The following is a 16,964-nucleotide window of genomic DNA, read 5'->3' as shown; positions in this document are numbered from 1 at the left end:
TCCCTATAGATGCTGCCTGGCCTGCTGTGTTGTGTTGTTCTCCAAATTAAACTCATGTTTTGTGATCTGTACAAAGTCTGCTTAGACTTTATTCATTAAACTGGGAGAAAGTTGGGTCAATGGGTGAGAAGGAACTTTGCTTCGCTCACTTGCGTGCAGACATTTCCAGGAATTTGTTGCTGACATAACGAATTTGGTGTCCCCTGTCTTCATGTGCTCGTGGATTCACAAACAGCCCCAGACTTACTGTAATATTGCATTGTAATTCAGATAAAATGTTCTTTTAAAATATTTGGTAAGTTCATTAACACTGAACACATTAGCACATGTTTATGTTCAGTGTTTTCTCCTATTGTGAATGAGCATGAGATAACCACTTTAGATTGCTGAATTCCAAGCTTTCATGCAAATTCATTCAGTGCTGTTTAATCTTCAAACAAGCTCCCATTTGGTTCGGAAATTGAGGCTACATCCACACTAGACAGGATAATTTTGAAAACGCCAGTTTCGCGTAAAAATGATAGGCGTCCACACTATGCGTTTTTGAAAATATCTCTATCCACACTGAAACGGAGATTTCGGCGTATCTCCTCCTACTACGCATGCGCAGGACACATCTACCGAAAACAAGCGACATGTTTGGTGTTGAATCTCGCTGTGAAAGTGCGCTTTTGTCCTGATGAAGGGTTTCGGCCCGAAACGTCGTCACTACCTCCTCCTCCCATAGATGCTGTCTGGCCTGCTGAGTTCTGCCAGCATTTTGTGTTTTTTTTGCATCAGTGTTATCTTGTATTTCCATACAATGTTACATTAGGCTGTTACACATCTATTGTCAGAGAAGTACTAGCATAAATAGGTAAACCACCTTCATACGAGCAAGGACAGAAAACGGCAAAGTGAGTAGGGCATACTTATTTATTCAGTAAGTTATGGGTCAAAGTATTTGGGAGTACATTTCTAACTCTTCTGGCTTCAGTCTCGTTGCCGTCTGTTCTGAAATTGTTAGGTTGCGTTCAAGAAAACAGTGAAATAGCGCACTGCCATCTGATAGTGTTTTCAGATTTCTCTAGTTACCCCATCCACACTGATCTGCCCGAGTAGCATTTTCAAAAATATCCAGCCTGGAAAGCATTTCTGAAAAGCTCCGGTTTAGGGGGACGAAAACGCCGTTTTAGTGTGGACGGAGCGTAAAAAAGAAGAGGAAAAGCTTCGGTAACGGATTTATCCGGCGTAGTGTGGATGTAGCCTGAAGGAGAAGGCTTTTTCTCTGAAATAAAAACAACAAGCAATATTTTGTTTCGTTTTGAGAGGGAAAACATCACTTATCACAAACATTGTGACTGAGCACTTAACAGAAAACACAAGTTGGCTTTTAATGACTTAACCAGTGTTCAGACTAGTACGTGGCAGAAAAGCAAAAAAAAAAGTCTTTCCCTTATCTCACATTCTGGACTTCAATGCAACCTAGCTTCTTATTTTAATTCTGATAATGCATTAATTAGTAAAGAATTTACATTGTTTAAAGGAATGCCAAACATTAATAAAATAATAGAATGGACCAAAACAAAGTGTGATGCACTGTCACTCAATGCAGGATACTGCATTCCCATTTGGGAAAAAAATAAAAATAGTGAATCGGAAGTTGAGTGACTGTGCCCCTACTCAAAGATCTTCTGAAGTACAGTGACCAAAATTGAGCAGAATATCTAGATGTGGTTTCATCTTTCCTTCTGCCAGCCTCTTCTTATATTAGCCCCTCCCTTCCCTTGCCCTCCTGCCCAGCAGGCAAGGGCTCACTCCTGGCATTTGCTTCATTGATGAAAATGTTCAGGTCTTAAATTGGGAAATTCCCTGGCACTTCTGCAGTTTCCTTTTCCTTCGTGGTGCAGTTGTGTGTGTTATTGGTTCTTGGCTGTTTTCAGAGTACAGTCGGCCCTCCTTATCTGTGGGAGATTGGTTCCGGGACCCCCCGTGGATACCGAAAAACACGGATGCTCAAATCCCTTATTTAACCTGTCTCACTGCAGTGGTCTTTAGGACCCAGCACAGATCTGAATCCGCAGGGTTTCTGTTCACGAAAATAATCATGATCACAATTGAAAATAAAGTGGAAGTAATAAAGTGAACGGAAAGAGGTGAAACGCCATCGGTCATTGGAAAAGCGTTAGACTACAGTCGGTCAACGATCGGAACAATTTTAATGGAGCATTTGAAAGGCCCCTGCCCCGATGAAAGCTACAATTATTACTAAGTAACACAGTGGTTTAATTATTGAAATACTTATGTTTCTTAAGTGTTTTATATGCGTAGAAAGGTAAAATATATACTAAGCCAAATGTTTTACTAACTGAGGCTACATAATACCGGATGTACCTGTTCTGACTTCAAATACGACTTAAAGATGGTCTCAGGAACGGAACTCATTCATAACCTGGGGACTGCCTGTACTTTTAAATCATCTCTAGATTACTTATAATACCTAATACAATGTAAATGCTATGTAAATAATTGTTATACTGTATTGTTTAGGGAAACTGACAAGAAAAAATAGTCTGTACATGCTCAAACAATGAGTGCTGGAGAGAGAACTTATGAGTTTTCCTGATCTGCGGTCGGTCGAATCCGTGGATGCAGAACCCGCGGATAAGGAGGGCTGACTGTATACTTTAAGTGATAATACTTTTCTCTGTCTGTATCTCTGCTGAATTGAGTGCAGCCCTCTAGGCAACCATGCAGTCCCCTTCTTAGTGCATGCTTCGAGGAACAAACCACCCTCGGGGCTGTTTCAAACATCTTGCAGGCCAGTTTCACAAGTTTGTTTGCTGGCAAACAGCATGAGTTTTCATACTGAACACAATGATGGTTTAGTGCACCAATAGAAATGGCTGAGATCCAGCTTTGGTCTTATTGTCTCCAGTGGTTAGGGAGATGTAAATGGGGAACTGATAAATGTAATTCAGAAGAGAGGAGTTTTTATAAAGAGATTTTGAATTGCTCCATCGGTCTTGGTCTTTTGTGAGTGTTAAATACCAACAAAACTGGATGAGTCAAGCAGTTGTTTTCTGAGTTCTAATTTTGGCCTTAATCTCCCACAGCCTTCATTTTGAAATGTTGAAATCAAGACTATTGGGACCCTCCCCAATCCATGCTTGATCAGGATCTCAAAATTATGCTGTTTCTCTCTTCCATTGTCTCTTTTCCTCCTACTAAATAATCTTTTCAACCTCAGTGTTATAATCAAAAGTCTCTTTGCTCCACTTATCTAACCTCCTGATTTACTTGGTCTTTGGCACTCCAAACCTGGGCCCAAACATTTCATTTTTATTCTTATTAAAAGCATAATATCAAGCTTCTTTTCCCCAAGCTGTATTTCACTGAACTATTTTCTGTGGTGCTACTTACCACTTAAACCGAGTGTTTGGTGGGCTAGGTTTTCTAGATTAAACAATTATTGAAATAGGCCATTTCAGTTTAAAAGCTTGTCCGTAAAGTGAAAGCTTTGACCCATTAAGTGGAACTTTAAAAATAACATGAAACTTATGATGAATCCACATATAACATTATTGTTCCAAACAGTGCCAAACTATCACTATTACATACATGTGAAAGTATGCACTGCAAATCATTGCTGCAGGAACTCTGGGGCCTGAGAGGAACTTATTTGGCATTCCCCTTTCACTCTGCAATCTAAACACTACAACAGAACTTTTTCTACAAACAATTTCAATGTGTTATTAAATGTTCTCTGAATGCTATGTTTGATGTACATAAGGTGAATACTACTTTCTAATGAATTAAGTGGTAAGATTCTCAATCTTTTGTTTTGCTGGAAATTCCTCTATGAATTTAGAGAGAATTGCTCTTGATTATCCAAGCAGTCCATACCCTTATATATTCTTGGTTCTGCTTTTCACATATTTAACAAGCATGACCATCTTCGCATGGAGCTGAAAGCAACAGCGGAGATCTTAAATGGATTTGTTTCTTGCATCTGTATTTACTCGAGGGACAGACACAGAGTCTATAGAACTGATGCAAAGCAATAGTGAGGTCATAAACCATATTTGGATACAGAAGAGGAAGTGATTTTTGCCTTGAATCAAATTAGGGTGGATAAGTCCCCAGGATCTGACAAGGTGTCCCTCAGACCTAATGTGAGGCCAGTGCAGAAATTGCAGGGACCCTGGCAGAGGTATTTAAAATATCCTTAGTCACAGGTGAGGTGCCAGAGGATTAGGAGCTAGCCAGTGTTATTCTGTTGTTCAAGTAGGCCAGTGAGCCTGACAGCGGTGGATAGATCATTGGAAGGTACTCTAAGGGACTGGATATACAAGTACTTGAATATCCAGGGATAATTAACATGGCTTTGTGCATGGTAGGGCATGTATAACCAATCTGATGGAGTTTTTCAAAGAACTTACTAGGAAAGTTGATGAAGAAAATAGGGTAGACGTTGTCCACATGGACTTTAGCAAGGTTTTTGACAAAGTGCCACATGGGAGGCTAGTCCAGAAACTTCTTTCGCTTGGCATTCAGGTAAAGCATAGTAACTTCTATTCAACATTTGCTTAGCCAGAGAAACCTTACAGTGGCAGTGGTTGCGTCTCTGACTGTAGGCCTGTGGCTAGTTGTGTGCTGGTTCTGTTGTCGTGGTCTGTCATCTATATTACTGATTTGGGCTATCATGCGGTAAAATAGATCATGCAAGTATGCAGATGACACCAAAATTGGGGGGGTGGGGTAGTGGACAGTGAGGAAGGCTATCAAAGCTTGCAGCGGGATTTGGACCAACTGGAGAAATGGGCTGAAAATTGGCAGAATGCAGATAAGTGTGAGGTGCTGCACTTTGAGAGGACAGAGCATGTAGGGCATTGTGAATGGTAGGGTGCTGAGGAGTGTGGTAGAACTATAATGCCTTGAAAGTGGTGCACTAGGGGGCAGTGTCATAAAGAAAGCTTTTGGCACATTGGCCATAAATCAAGCAGGAGATGGGATGTTACTTTGAAGTTGCATAAGATGTTGGTGAGGCCAAATTTGGAGTATTGTGTGCAGTTCTGATCACCCATCTATAGGAACGTTATCAGTAAGATTGAAGGAGTGGAGAGAAAATTTACAAGGATGTTACCAGGACTCAAAGACCTGAGCTAAAAGGAAAGGTTAAATAGATTCAAAGTTCAAAGTAAATGATATTATTGAAGTACATATATGTCATCATATACAACTCTGAGATCCATTTTCCTGTATGTACACTCAACAAATCTATAGAATAGTAACTATAACAGGAACAATGAAAGATCAACTACAGAAGACAACAAACTAGGCAAATGCAAATATAAATAAATAGCAATAAGTAATGAGAACCTGAGATAATGGCATAAGGAATCCTTAAAGTGAGACCATTAGTTGTGGGAAACACCTCAACGATTGGGCAAGTGAGTGTAATTATCTCCTTTTGTTCAAAAGCCTGATGATTGAGGGGTAGTAACTGTTCTTCAACCTGGTGATACAAGTCCTAAGGCTCTTGTACCTTCTACCTGATGGTAACAGTGAGAAGAGAGTATGACCTGGGTGGAGGGGATCTTTGATGATGGATAATGCTTTCCTATGGCAGCGTTTCATGGAAACATGCTCAGTGGTTAGGAGGGCTTTACCTGTCATGTATTGGGCTGAATCCACTAATTTGTGTAGGTTTTTTTGCTTAAAGGTGTTGGTGTTTCCATACCAGGCTGTGATACAGCCAGTCAATACGTTCTCCACTACATATCCACAGAAGTTAGTCAGATTTTTAGATGTCATTGATGCACCATCAATAACTCTCGGAGACGTGAGGCGGGAGATAGGCTTTTATTAGCTAGAAGAGAGCACTATCAGCAGCAAGAGACCATCACACAACATCCTGGAGACTGAGGGAGGAGCAGTGCCTCCAATCGCGTTTATACAGGGGTCTGTGGGAGGAGCCACAGGAGCAGTCAGCGGGGGGGGGGGGGGGGCGTGTCCAGACAGGTATATGTAGTTCACCACAGTCATGCTGAATCTCCGCAGACTCCTAACGAAGTAGAGGTGCTGCTGTGCTTTCTTCGCAATTGCACTTGCTTGTTGGCTCCAAGATAGATTCCTCTGAAATAGTAACATCCAGGAACCCTCTCCACCTCTGATCCTCCAAGGAGGACTGGCTCATGGACCTCTGGTTTCCCTCTCCTGAAGTCTACAATCAGTCCGTGTTTTGCTGACATTGAGTGAGAGGTTGTTATTATTATACCACTCAGCCAAATTTTCAATTTCCTTTCTGTATGCTGATTCATCATCACCTTTGATTCGGCCCACAGCAATGGTGTCATTAGCAAACTTGAATGATATTGGAGCTGTGCTTAGCCACACAGTCATAGGTGTAAAATGAGTAGAGCAGGGGGCTAAGCGCACAACCTTGTGGTGCACCTGTGCTGATGGAGATCGTGGAGGAGATGTTGTTGCCAATCCGAACTGACCGGGGTCTACAAGTGGGGAAATCCTCACATATGGATTAGGTGATGTTGAGATGTTAATTCCTGGAGTGTAGGAGAATAAAGGGAGATTTGATAGAGGTACAAAAAATTATGAGGGGTATAGATAGGATAAATACAAGCCCTCAGGTTGGGTGAGACTAGAACTGGATGTCATCGGTTTAGGGTGAAAGGTGAAATATTGAGGGATTGGAAACCTTATTATGAGCCATTAACCTGACAATCCCTGTCAGAATTCTGTTGTATTCAGCACCAGAGATGAAATTGACATGGTGATACACGTGCACAAAGATGAAAATTCTTCAACATACGTTTATTCCTTTGATCACCTGGACCGATACCTCCTTTTGTGGTTTGCTGTCAGTTTTCAGTTTGGTTTCTTAATATTCTTGTGAGTTACTTAGGGAAAAAAAGTTGCAATGTTAAAGATACCATATAAATGGATGTTTTAGTCAGCTGTCTAGACCTATATAAGACTCATATAGTCTGCGGAATAGTAGTATATCTTCACTTTTATCAGATTTGATCCCAAGTTCAGTGTACTTCCTCTAAACCACTGAAGTCCCCCATACTGGCCTCTAACTTAATATGAGTCAGAGCCACTAATTGAAAGGCCCACTGTACCTTGGGGAATATGTTTTTCCTGATCCTTTAAAATAAATAGCAGATAAGCATAAATAGAATTTGTAACTACTGTAGAAAGACTAAATACAATAGAAACAATTTTACTGTGTTTTGCTGCTGTAGCGTGTTTTCTGCTTTCTTTCTTGGAATTGGTGTTGCATTCTTCCTGGAGTCCACTGTTGTTAATTCCACGTTATGTAAAGATGAAACAAGTCTATTGCACAACTTTGGGGATTACAAATACTACAGGCAATCATAGAGTTGCCATTCTGTTTTTTCATCTGGGGCAACATTAAAGATTCTAATCCGTATAAAAGACCACTGTTTGCTGTATCTAATGTTGCAATGTGAAATGAGCTCATATTCACTAATTAGTAATGACACTGAAAAGTTCAGAAGGTGACGTGTTGCAGAACAGCAGTCGGTCATGAAAATGTACTGTACTTTGTTGTTCAGAAGTTGTGTCTGACGCACAACTAGGTTAGAAATTTGTCCTGTGATCTCGGTGCTGAATGTGTAATCAGCTTCTGGAATATTATTCCATTGAAGTTACCAGAACTGGATTTGAAAATCAGAGTTCAATATGCAAATGCATTCAGTAAGTACAGCACAGTCAGATTTCTATTCTATTGTTCTGATTCATATGTGATAATTGCCATCTCCAAGTGTCTATGGGAAGTTGATGATTAATTACCTTCCCAAGATTTTACCATCTGAATGATTTGATGTACTCCACAAAGTTGTTCTGTAGGAATAACTGTTCTAACCAGAATAATGTGGGGCTGAAACAGTGGCATTCCCTTGTGTATACCGCCCTTGGCCCTCTAAGCGCTGGAGGTTGCTGGTTTAAGAGGTGCTGCTGAGGTAGCCTTGGCGATTTGCTGCAGTGTTACTTGCAGATGGTTCACTCTGTGCTGGCAGTGGATGAAGTGCAGACTTGAAGGTTTACCAGTCAAGGGTGCTGCTCGTTATTGGGTGATGTTGAACGTGAGAGTTGCTGGAGCTGCTCTCATTTGTGGGCGAAGCATATTCTGCCACTTTACTGATCTGTACTATGCTAGTATGAGGAGGTAAACTAACCCAGCCTCCAGTGGCTGTGGTTGCCACAAATTTCTTTCTGGTTAATCCAGTAACATATCTCATCCGAGGTGACCTTTCAGAAAGTTGGTGTTGAATTTGACTCTATCAGTGGCTTTGAAAATCATAGACACTTGTTGGAGATTGTTTACCATCTGTGTGACTTGCCGTCTATCAGCCTAAGCCAATATGTAGCCCAGGTATATCTCTGTCCTCTGCCACTCACTGCTGAGCCTAGTAGCAGAGAGGATTGGAGAGGGAGTAGGTTAGGCATTTGATTTCGACATCTCTGAATTCTACATTTTGACATGCAGGGTCAGAAACCAAAGTTGAGCTGAATAACCAAGGGAGCAGAGACTAATTAACAATTCTCTATGGAATCCGCAACTAAAAGTCAATGTGACCTGTCAAATAAAATTGGAATAAGTAATATCTTCCAAATAATAAGGTGGTTACTGAAGACTGGATCTTAAAGTATAGGTGCCATATATTTTACTAGTATGTATCACTTTTTTAGTTCCCAAGATAGGAAGAAGAACATACTATACCATTAGCATTGAGCTATTCCTTGATAACCTGTTATCAATATATTTTTGCTCTATTTAAAATGGCAGAAATACCACATTTACTGTTGGAACCATATGGCCTTGAATTCCTTAATATCTTTTTGATTAGGATATTCAAGTATATGTATAATTTAACATGTTCAGATTGTCTCATGCCTGTTTACTGATGTGAATAGCATATATTTTAATATAACATCAGAATGGCTGAATTTTAATCCATAACTTACAAATTGTAATCATTTAGTGTTTCAAATTCCTACAAACACACCATCTTTTATTATTATGTGGATAATTTTAATAACTTATTCCTTTTTATGATCTATTGATTTATTAAATAAATTATTAGTAACATTTGAAACCTGGTGGATAAAATTAAAGATTTCCATGTTTAATGTTTTGAATCTGCTTTTTGATGCAAAATTTAATTGTAACATTTTGATAAGGTTTAGCCATCCTTTAAGAACTTAAAGAAATACTTTTGCAAATAAATTAAATGAGTAACAAGATCGATGAGGTTACAGAGAGAGAAGCCTTGTTTGCATCTTGCATTTTTGGTTCTGTAGGTTCAGCATAGGACAGCATTGAACAGCAAGTAAGTTGGGGCTTAAAAGGCCATGAGTGGTAAGGTGTTGGTTTAATTCACCCGAGTAATGATTAGCTGGAGGAACCTCAAATGTTTCCTCACAGTGCATTATTGAAAATGAATTGGAGCCATGCTTAGTGCATCTCCTAGTGGCTCTTTACTGAGTGGGGAAAGATTGCTTGAATACACTTTCTGCCAGTAGAGTGCATCACAGATGAATTGGATTGTTGGAATAGTAGGATAATGCCTTTTAATAAAAAGACCATTCAGATGTAGCCAAAAATTTTGTGAAAGTGGCTACTGACGAGGGACAATTATTTTCCCCCCGGTAACACAGGCTTTAATGCCTTACATGTTTGAATTTTTATCTAAAATACAAACCCCATTTCCAGAAAAGTTGGGATATTTTCCAAAATACAGTAAGAACAAAAATCTGTGATATGTTAATTCACGTGAACCTTTATTTAACTGACAAAAGTACAAAGAAAAGATTTTCAATAGTTTTACTGACCAACTTAATTGTATTTTGTTAATATACACAAATTTAGAATTTAATGACTGCAACACACTCAACAAAAGTTGGGACAGAGGCATGTTTACCATTGTGTTACATCACCTTTCCTTTTAATAACACTTTTTAATCGTTTTGGAACTGAGGATACTAATTGTAGTAGATTTGTAATTGGAAATTTTGTCTATTCTTGCTTGATATAAGACTTCAGCTGCTCAACAGTCTGTGGTCTCCATTGTCTGATTCTCCTCTTCATAATGCGCCATACATTTTCAATAGGAGATAGATCTGGACTGGCAGCAGGCCAGTCAAGCACACGCACTCTGTGTCTACAAAGCCACGCTGTTGTAGCCTGTGTAGTATGTGGTCTGGCATTGTCCTGCTGAAATAAGCATGGACGTCCCGGGAAGAGACGTTGCCTTGATGGCAACATCTGTCTCTCTAAAATCCTAATATACGCCTCAGAGTCAATGGTACCTTCACATACATGCAACTCACCCATGCCGTGGGCACTGATGCACCCCCATACCATCACAGGTGCTGGCTTTTGCACCTTTCGCTGATAACAATCAGGATGGTCGTTTTCATCTTTGGCATGGAAAACTCGATGCCCGTTTTTTCTGAAAACTAGCTGAAATGTGGACTCATCTGACCACAGCACATGGTTCCACAGTCCTTCGGTCCATCTGAGCTCGGTCCCAGAGAACTTGCCGGCATTTCTGCATAGAGTTGATGTATGGCTTCCTCCTTGCGTAATACAGTTTCAAGTTGCACTTCTGGATCCAGCGACGGACTGTGTTAAGTGACAATGGTTATCTGAAGTACTCCGGAGCCCAGGTGGCTATAATTGTCACAGCAGCATGACGGTCTCTTAGGCAGTGCCGCCTGAGGGCTCGAAGATCACGCGCATTCAACAGTGGTTTCCAACCTTGCCCTTTACGCACTGCGATGTCTATGAATTCTCTGAATCTTTTCACAATATTATGTACTGTAGATGTTGAAAGACCTAAATTCTCTGCAATCTTGCGTTGGGAAATGTTCCTTTTGAACTGACTAACAATTCTCTCACGAATTTTGGCACAAAGGGGTGAGCCACGACTCATCCTTGCTTGCAAAGACTGAGCCTTTGATGGACGCTACTTTTATACCCAGTCATGATACCTCACCTGCTACCAATTAGCCTGCTTAATGTGGAGTCTTCCAAACCGCTGTTACTTGAATATTCTGTGCACTTTTCAATCTTATTTTAACTCTGTCCCAAATTTTGTTGAGTGTGTTGCAGCCATCAAATTCTATATTTGTGTATACTTACAAAATACAATTAAGTTGGTCAGTAAAACTATTGAAAATCTTTTCTTTGTACTTTTGTCAGTTAAATAAAGGTTCACATGAATTAACAGATCACAGATTTTTGTTTTTATTGCATTTTGGAAAATATCCCAACTTTTCTGGAAATGGGGTTTGTACAATTGTCTAGGACAGTCAAGTGCTTTTTTTTTAGACCAATACACACTTACGCAAATTCATTTTGAGTGCCCATGTGTACAAAGTACAAATACACAGGCAACTGGGAATGACCTGTCACATATACTTCAACAATGCTTGTGCAAAGTTATTTTGTGCCTTTCAGGTGCACAGACTCTCTGAAACCATTCTAACCTGGAAAGTCAAGACCTCCTGAATAACTTGAATGGGATCAGTTATACCCATCCAACAGGTATTCATTTTCCTGAAAATAAGTCCTCTTTACAATATGTTCTTCTTGCCTAATCCCTGTTCATGTGCCTGGCCACCTCCCCATGCACTGGAACCCTCTTCTTGGCCACAGGCCACCCACAAGCCTGAAATCACTATGACCACCTCATGCCTCTGTATTCAACACTTGACCTCGCACACAATGTACTTCCCACAATGTTCACCCACAAATGGCCATTTTTATTGATGCTGCCCAAATTTCCACTGTCCCTTCCATTGATGCCTCATACTGGCCATAGCAGTCTAGCCTAATATCACCCTTTGTCCTTTCTGTTTTCTCTCGTCTAAACCCCAGTGAGACATAACATGCTGGACATTTCTATTTCTACAGAGATAGATTCAGTGGAGGTACGGCCTTTATGAGAGGCTTTGCAAGGCTTGTTTTGCAGGGCATGATAGATTAAGGCTCATGTTAGAAAGGTTGTTTTTTGGTGGGCAGTATTTGGGCAAAATGGGCATGGGTCAGAGAGGAACATCAATACAGTTCCTTTTCGAGCATAGACCAACTTTAGACCAGTTGGAGAGTTTTTTGACATTTAGCTACAGGAGCAGTGGAAGCTTTGAGAGAAGTAAATAACAAAAAGCACCGATGTATTTGACATGAACAAAGTGTTGCTCCTTCCAGATAATGGATCACTTTTGATTTTCCTGACTTATGCATAATATTGGAGTGAGTCATACAGTTTGGGAATCTTTTGGGCATCACTCACAAAATAAGTCTGGGTGAAGTTACTGTAAAATCCACATTTTCAGAGGAAGCTATGTTGTTGATGAACTTGAAATATATTTCAATAAGCAATTTCTTCTCTGATTCTTTAAGTAATGTTTTCATTAAACCAACTAATCTATCTTAAGCAACACACACACAAAATGTTGGAGGAATTCAGCAGGTTAGGCAGCATCAGTGGAAATGAATAAACGGTCGATTGTTCATTTAATCAATAATCAGTCCTGATGAAGGGCTTCAGGCCGAGACATCGACAGTTTATTCATTTCCATTGATGCTGCCTGACCTGCTGAGTTCCTCCAGCAATCTGTGTGTGTGTGTTGCTCTGGAATTCCAGCATCTGCAGAAGCTCTTGTATTTATAGTCTATCTTGAACAATGTCAAACCTTGAGAGTCCACTGTTTCCATCTCCCTTCTTGCTCTGGGTTTGCTGACATCGTTCTTCCTGACAGCTCCTATCTCTATGTGACTTTTTAGCAGGGGCTCCCAACCTAGAGTCGACGTACCCCTCGATTAACGGCAGGGGTCCATGGCCCAGGAACCCCCCGTTTTTAAGTATTGTATGTGATGTCATACTTAGTGATTAAAAAAGATTAGAACTCATGCATTCCAAAACTTGATCTCTTAACATCTATCCTGATAGGTTGGTTGGTTACAGAGGTATTGCTTTTATCTGCTTTTTAACTAAAGACTGGTCGACAACCTCAAGTATATGTGGAAATCTAACAGATTTTCTATCCAGTTTCTAGCACAGAAGATTTGATTAGAAATTAACAAATGTAATTATAGTTGAAACTCTAATTGGGCACAGGTTTTTCACTTGCCAAGTTCAACCAATAGTTTTAGTCTTGATGATATGCTGGTTGCTGTGTGCTTATTCTTGCAAACCAGTGAATGGTTCCTGGTAAATCGGCTACATTGATGATCATTTCTGTGTAGCTGCTGTAAAACTCTTGACAATCCACTATCTGACCAATGTTTGGGGATCTGGCTGTCTGGGTGATGCTTGCATTTTCCACTTAGAGACCCTGGTTTCTGTGTTTCCTGTCCACTTATTGAAGTCCTGATTCCCATGCTGCCTGTCCACACATCAGGGCACTAATTCACATGTCCATGTCCACTCATGGAGACCCTGGTTTCCGCGCAGCCCGATGACTCAGTGGGACCCTGGTTTCTATGCTCTCTGTCCACTCAAAGGTGCCCAGGCTCCCTGTCACCTCATTAAGGCCCTGTAACAAATTACCAATGGTTAAGAAATCAAACTTGACAAGTATATGACAAGATAACCATGCTACAAGTTTTGTTCTATGGCAACACAATTTTGACCTTGTATAGATGCATATTCTATATTGTAAAGTCAACTGAATCAAATGTAAGCAATGAATTGAGGAGGGAGTTTGCAACTGAAAGTGATAACAGTCGGCCCTCCTTATCTGCGAGGGATTGGTTCCGGAACCCCTCGTGGATACCAAAAAATGGGGATGCTCAAGTCCCTTATTCAACCTGTCTCAATGCGGTGGACCTTAGGATCCAGCGGAACCCCAGACCTCAGTGCAGTGGACATTAGGACCCGATGGTCGAGCTCTGAATCCGCAGTGTTTCTGTTCATGAAAATAATCACGATCACAATTGAAAATAAAGTGGAAATAATAAAGCGATCGGAAAGAGGTGAAACGCCATCGGTCATTGGAAAAGTGGTAGACTACAGTCGGTCAACAATTGGAACAATTTTAAAGGATAAAGTGAGAAAGGCCATGCCCCAATGAAAGCTACAATTATTACTAAGCAACTCAGTGGTTTAATTATTGGGTTTTGGGTTTTTGATCCTCCACATCAACGAGGCACGGAAGGAGAGTGCGCTCAGTAGTGGTCTGTCACTGGATTGAACTCAGGAACTTCCCGAGCCTGGCGCTGAAACATACGTTCTTAAGTGTTTTATATGCATGGAAAGGTAAAATATATACTATATACTAAGACAAACGTTTGACTAACTGACGCTAAATAATACTGGATGTACCTGTTCCGACTTGCATAGTAAGAGAACTTCCGATTTTTTTTCGATCCCGATCCATGGTAACCTACACACATCCTCCCGTATACTTTAAATCATCTCTAGATTACTTATAATACCTAATACATTGTAAATGCTATGTAAACTATTTGTTATACTGCATTGTTTAGGGAATAATGACAAGAAAAAAAGTCTGTACATGCTCAAACAGCAAGTGCTGGAGGAGCACTTCCGTGTTTTCTCTATTCGCGGTTGGTTGAATTCGCGGATGCAGAACTCGCAGATAAGGAGAGCTGACTGTATAATCAATAATAGTGCAGAAGGAATTGACTATGAGTTCTGAATTAGGAGAGTTATAAAAGCAGTCTGGGTCTCATTAGTACATCATAGCCGAAAGCCAAAACCTATTTCTTTGGATAAAACGAAGAAAAAAGATCCATGTTATTGCAATCATTTTTTTCCCATCAATTCAGGGGAAAAATATGGAAACTCTGCTTGAAAACACAGAGCTCCGTGTTTTCTGACCGTAGATTCACTGCTTCGCTGTTAATTGAAGTCGGTATCAGTCGGAAGCTGATACCGATCAGTATCTATCATCGCTGCGGAAGTATTTTCAAAGAAGAGTTCCGTTATGTTGTTTAAGTTATGCGCCATGATACCAGTGACATGAGTCTTTTGCGAACCACTTTAATGATAATTTTAAATGGAGTGACACTCTTAAAACAATGGACTAAGTTGAGTATGTTTACACAGTCATTACTGCTGCCATAATTTAGAGTGTGTATGGATTTGTCCAAAAATAAATTCCGTTTTGCCATGGAGACTAGGCAGGGTGGTGCTATTTTTGCTGTTTAAGCTGCTGATAAAGATTTAGCCATTTAGATCTTGTAGTCTCTCCCACATTGGCACCATTGCACACATTTTGATAAAAGATGATGCTCAGGGTGTAAAGACTAAGGAAAACTAAAGTAAAAATCGAGGAATAAAATGTACTTTGAAAATTTAGAAAATATATAAACATTCTCTATAATTTGTGTTTTGATTGCAGTCAGTCCAAGTTACCAGAGGAATTTGTTTATGTTATGTTTCTCATGACCTAATTATACAGTGGGAAGGGCTTTCATAATATTTATGCTCGGCATTTTGAACATGAAACCATACATTCACAATGAAGATTGCAAATGGAATGTTTTTGGTGACTACATATTTCACTGCTTTTGGGGTTTGATCATCCAGTTCCATGGGAAAAAAAAATAGTCTTTTAACTCTGAAGGGACTGCTCTTTGTGGGAATGCTATTGGATGCACTTTTCCAAGATTCAAGATGTCATATGTACCATGGTAGCTGCTTAAGCCAGATTGCTGGATGATTCAAGGTTTTACTGAATCAGGCAAAAAACAACTAATATTATATTTCATGCTCTCAATCTCCTCAGGAACTTTCAATTACCTGTCCTGACCACCTCATTTTCACCAGTCTCTATACACTTCTGTCCTCAATCAAGGAAGCCTTAAAGCTCTCCATTTCTTTCTCAATGAAAGATCTATCCATGTCTCCTCCATCATTCCCTCCTTTGCCTGGCAGAACCAGTCCTCACCCTTAACAGTTTATCATCATCTCTTCCCACTTTCTCCAGACTCGAGGGGTAGCCATGGACACCCACATGGGGCCCAGCTATGCCTGCCTCTTCGTTAGCTACATAGAACATTCCATGCTCTAAGCCTTCCCCAATAATGATCCCAACTCTTACTCTGCTACATTGATGACTGCATTGGTGCTGTTACATGCACCCATGCTGAGCTCGTCAATTTTAGCAACTTTGCCCTGAAATTCATTTGATTCATTATGGACACCTCTCTCCCCTTTCTTGATCTCTGTCTCCATCTCTGGAGACGAACTATCGACCGACATCTTTTATAGACCTACCAATTTCCACAGTTATTGTGACCTCTTCCCATCCTATCTCATGTAAACACGTGATTCACTTTTCTCAATTCCTTCATTTCCACGGCATCTGTTCGCAGGATGTGGATTTCCCTTCCAGGACATCAAAGATGTCCTCCTCCTTCAAAGAATGGGGTTTCCCTTCTTCCACCATTAATGCTGGCCTCACCCGCATCTCCTCCATTTCCTGAACAACCGCATTACCCCATCTTCCCGCTGCCTTAACAGTGATAGAGTTCCTCTTGTCCTCACCTGCCACCCTGTGTGCTTCCATGTCCAACATGCCATCCTCCACAACTTCCGCTGTCTCCAAAAGGATCTTATCATCAAACATAACTTAACTTCCTGACCCTCTCTGTTCTCCGTGATTCCCTTGTCCATTCCTCCCTCCCCAATAATTTTCCACCTGGCACTTATCCCTGCAAGCGGCCAAAGTGCTAAATCTGCCCATTCACGACCTCTGTCACCTCCATTCAGGGCCCCAAACGGTCCTTGCAGGTGAGGCAACACTTTGCCTGCAAATCTGCTGCTGTCATCTATTGTATCTGGTGCTCCCAGTAGCAAGACCCATCATAAATTGGGGGACCACTTTGTTGAGTACCTTCCCTCCATCCATCACAAGAGGAACTTGAACTGAACACAGGACTGAAGGTGTTGTATTTGAAT

At 40.6% G+C, this 16,964-nt stretch overlaps 1 protein-coding gene across 5 annotated transcripts in view; it reads left to right on the top strand.

Moving 5' to 3' along the window:
* dennd2b (DENN domain containing 2B) overlaps nt 1-16,964 on the top strand; it is a 438,424-nt gene that overhangs the window by 162,971 nt on the left and 258,489 nt on the right. The window contains exon 1 of one of the 5 annotated variants that reach the window (XM_073049546.1): nt 7,634-7,722. The exons of the other annotated variants lie outside the window; for them this stretch is intronic. The gene's annotated coding sequence lies outside the window, so the exon portion shown is untranslated. Of the gene's footprint in view, nt 1-7,633; nt 7,723-16,964 lie in introns of those variants that run through there. 5 annotated transcript variants of the gene reach the window in all.

This window comes from Hemitrygon akajei, chromosome 6 (genome assembly GCF_048418815.1).
Source record: "Hemitrygon akajei chromosome 6, sHemAka1.3, whole genome shotgun sequence".
Lineage (NCBI taxonomy): Eukaryota > Metazoa > Chordata > Chondrichthyes > Myliobatiformes > Dasyatidae > Hemitrygon > Hemitrygon akajei.
The sequence above is the reverse complement of the archived record's forward strand: the minus strand, read 5'-3'. Positions and strand labels throughout refer to the sequence as shown.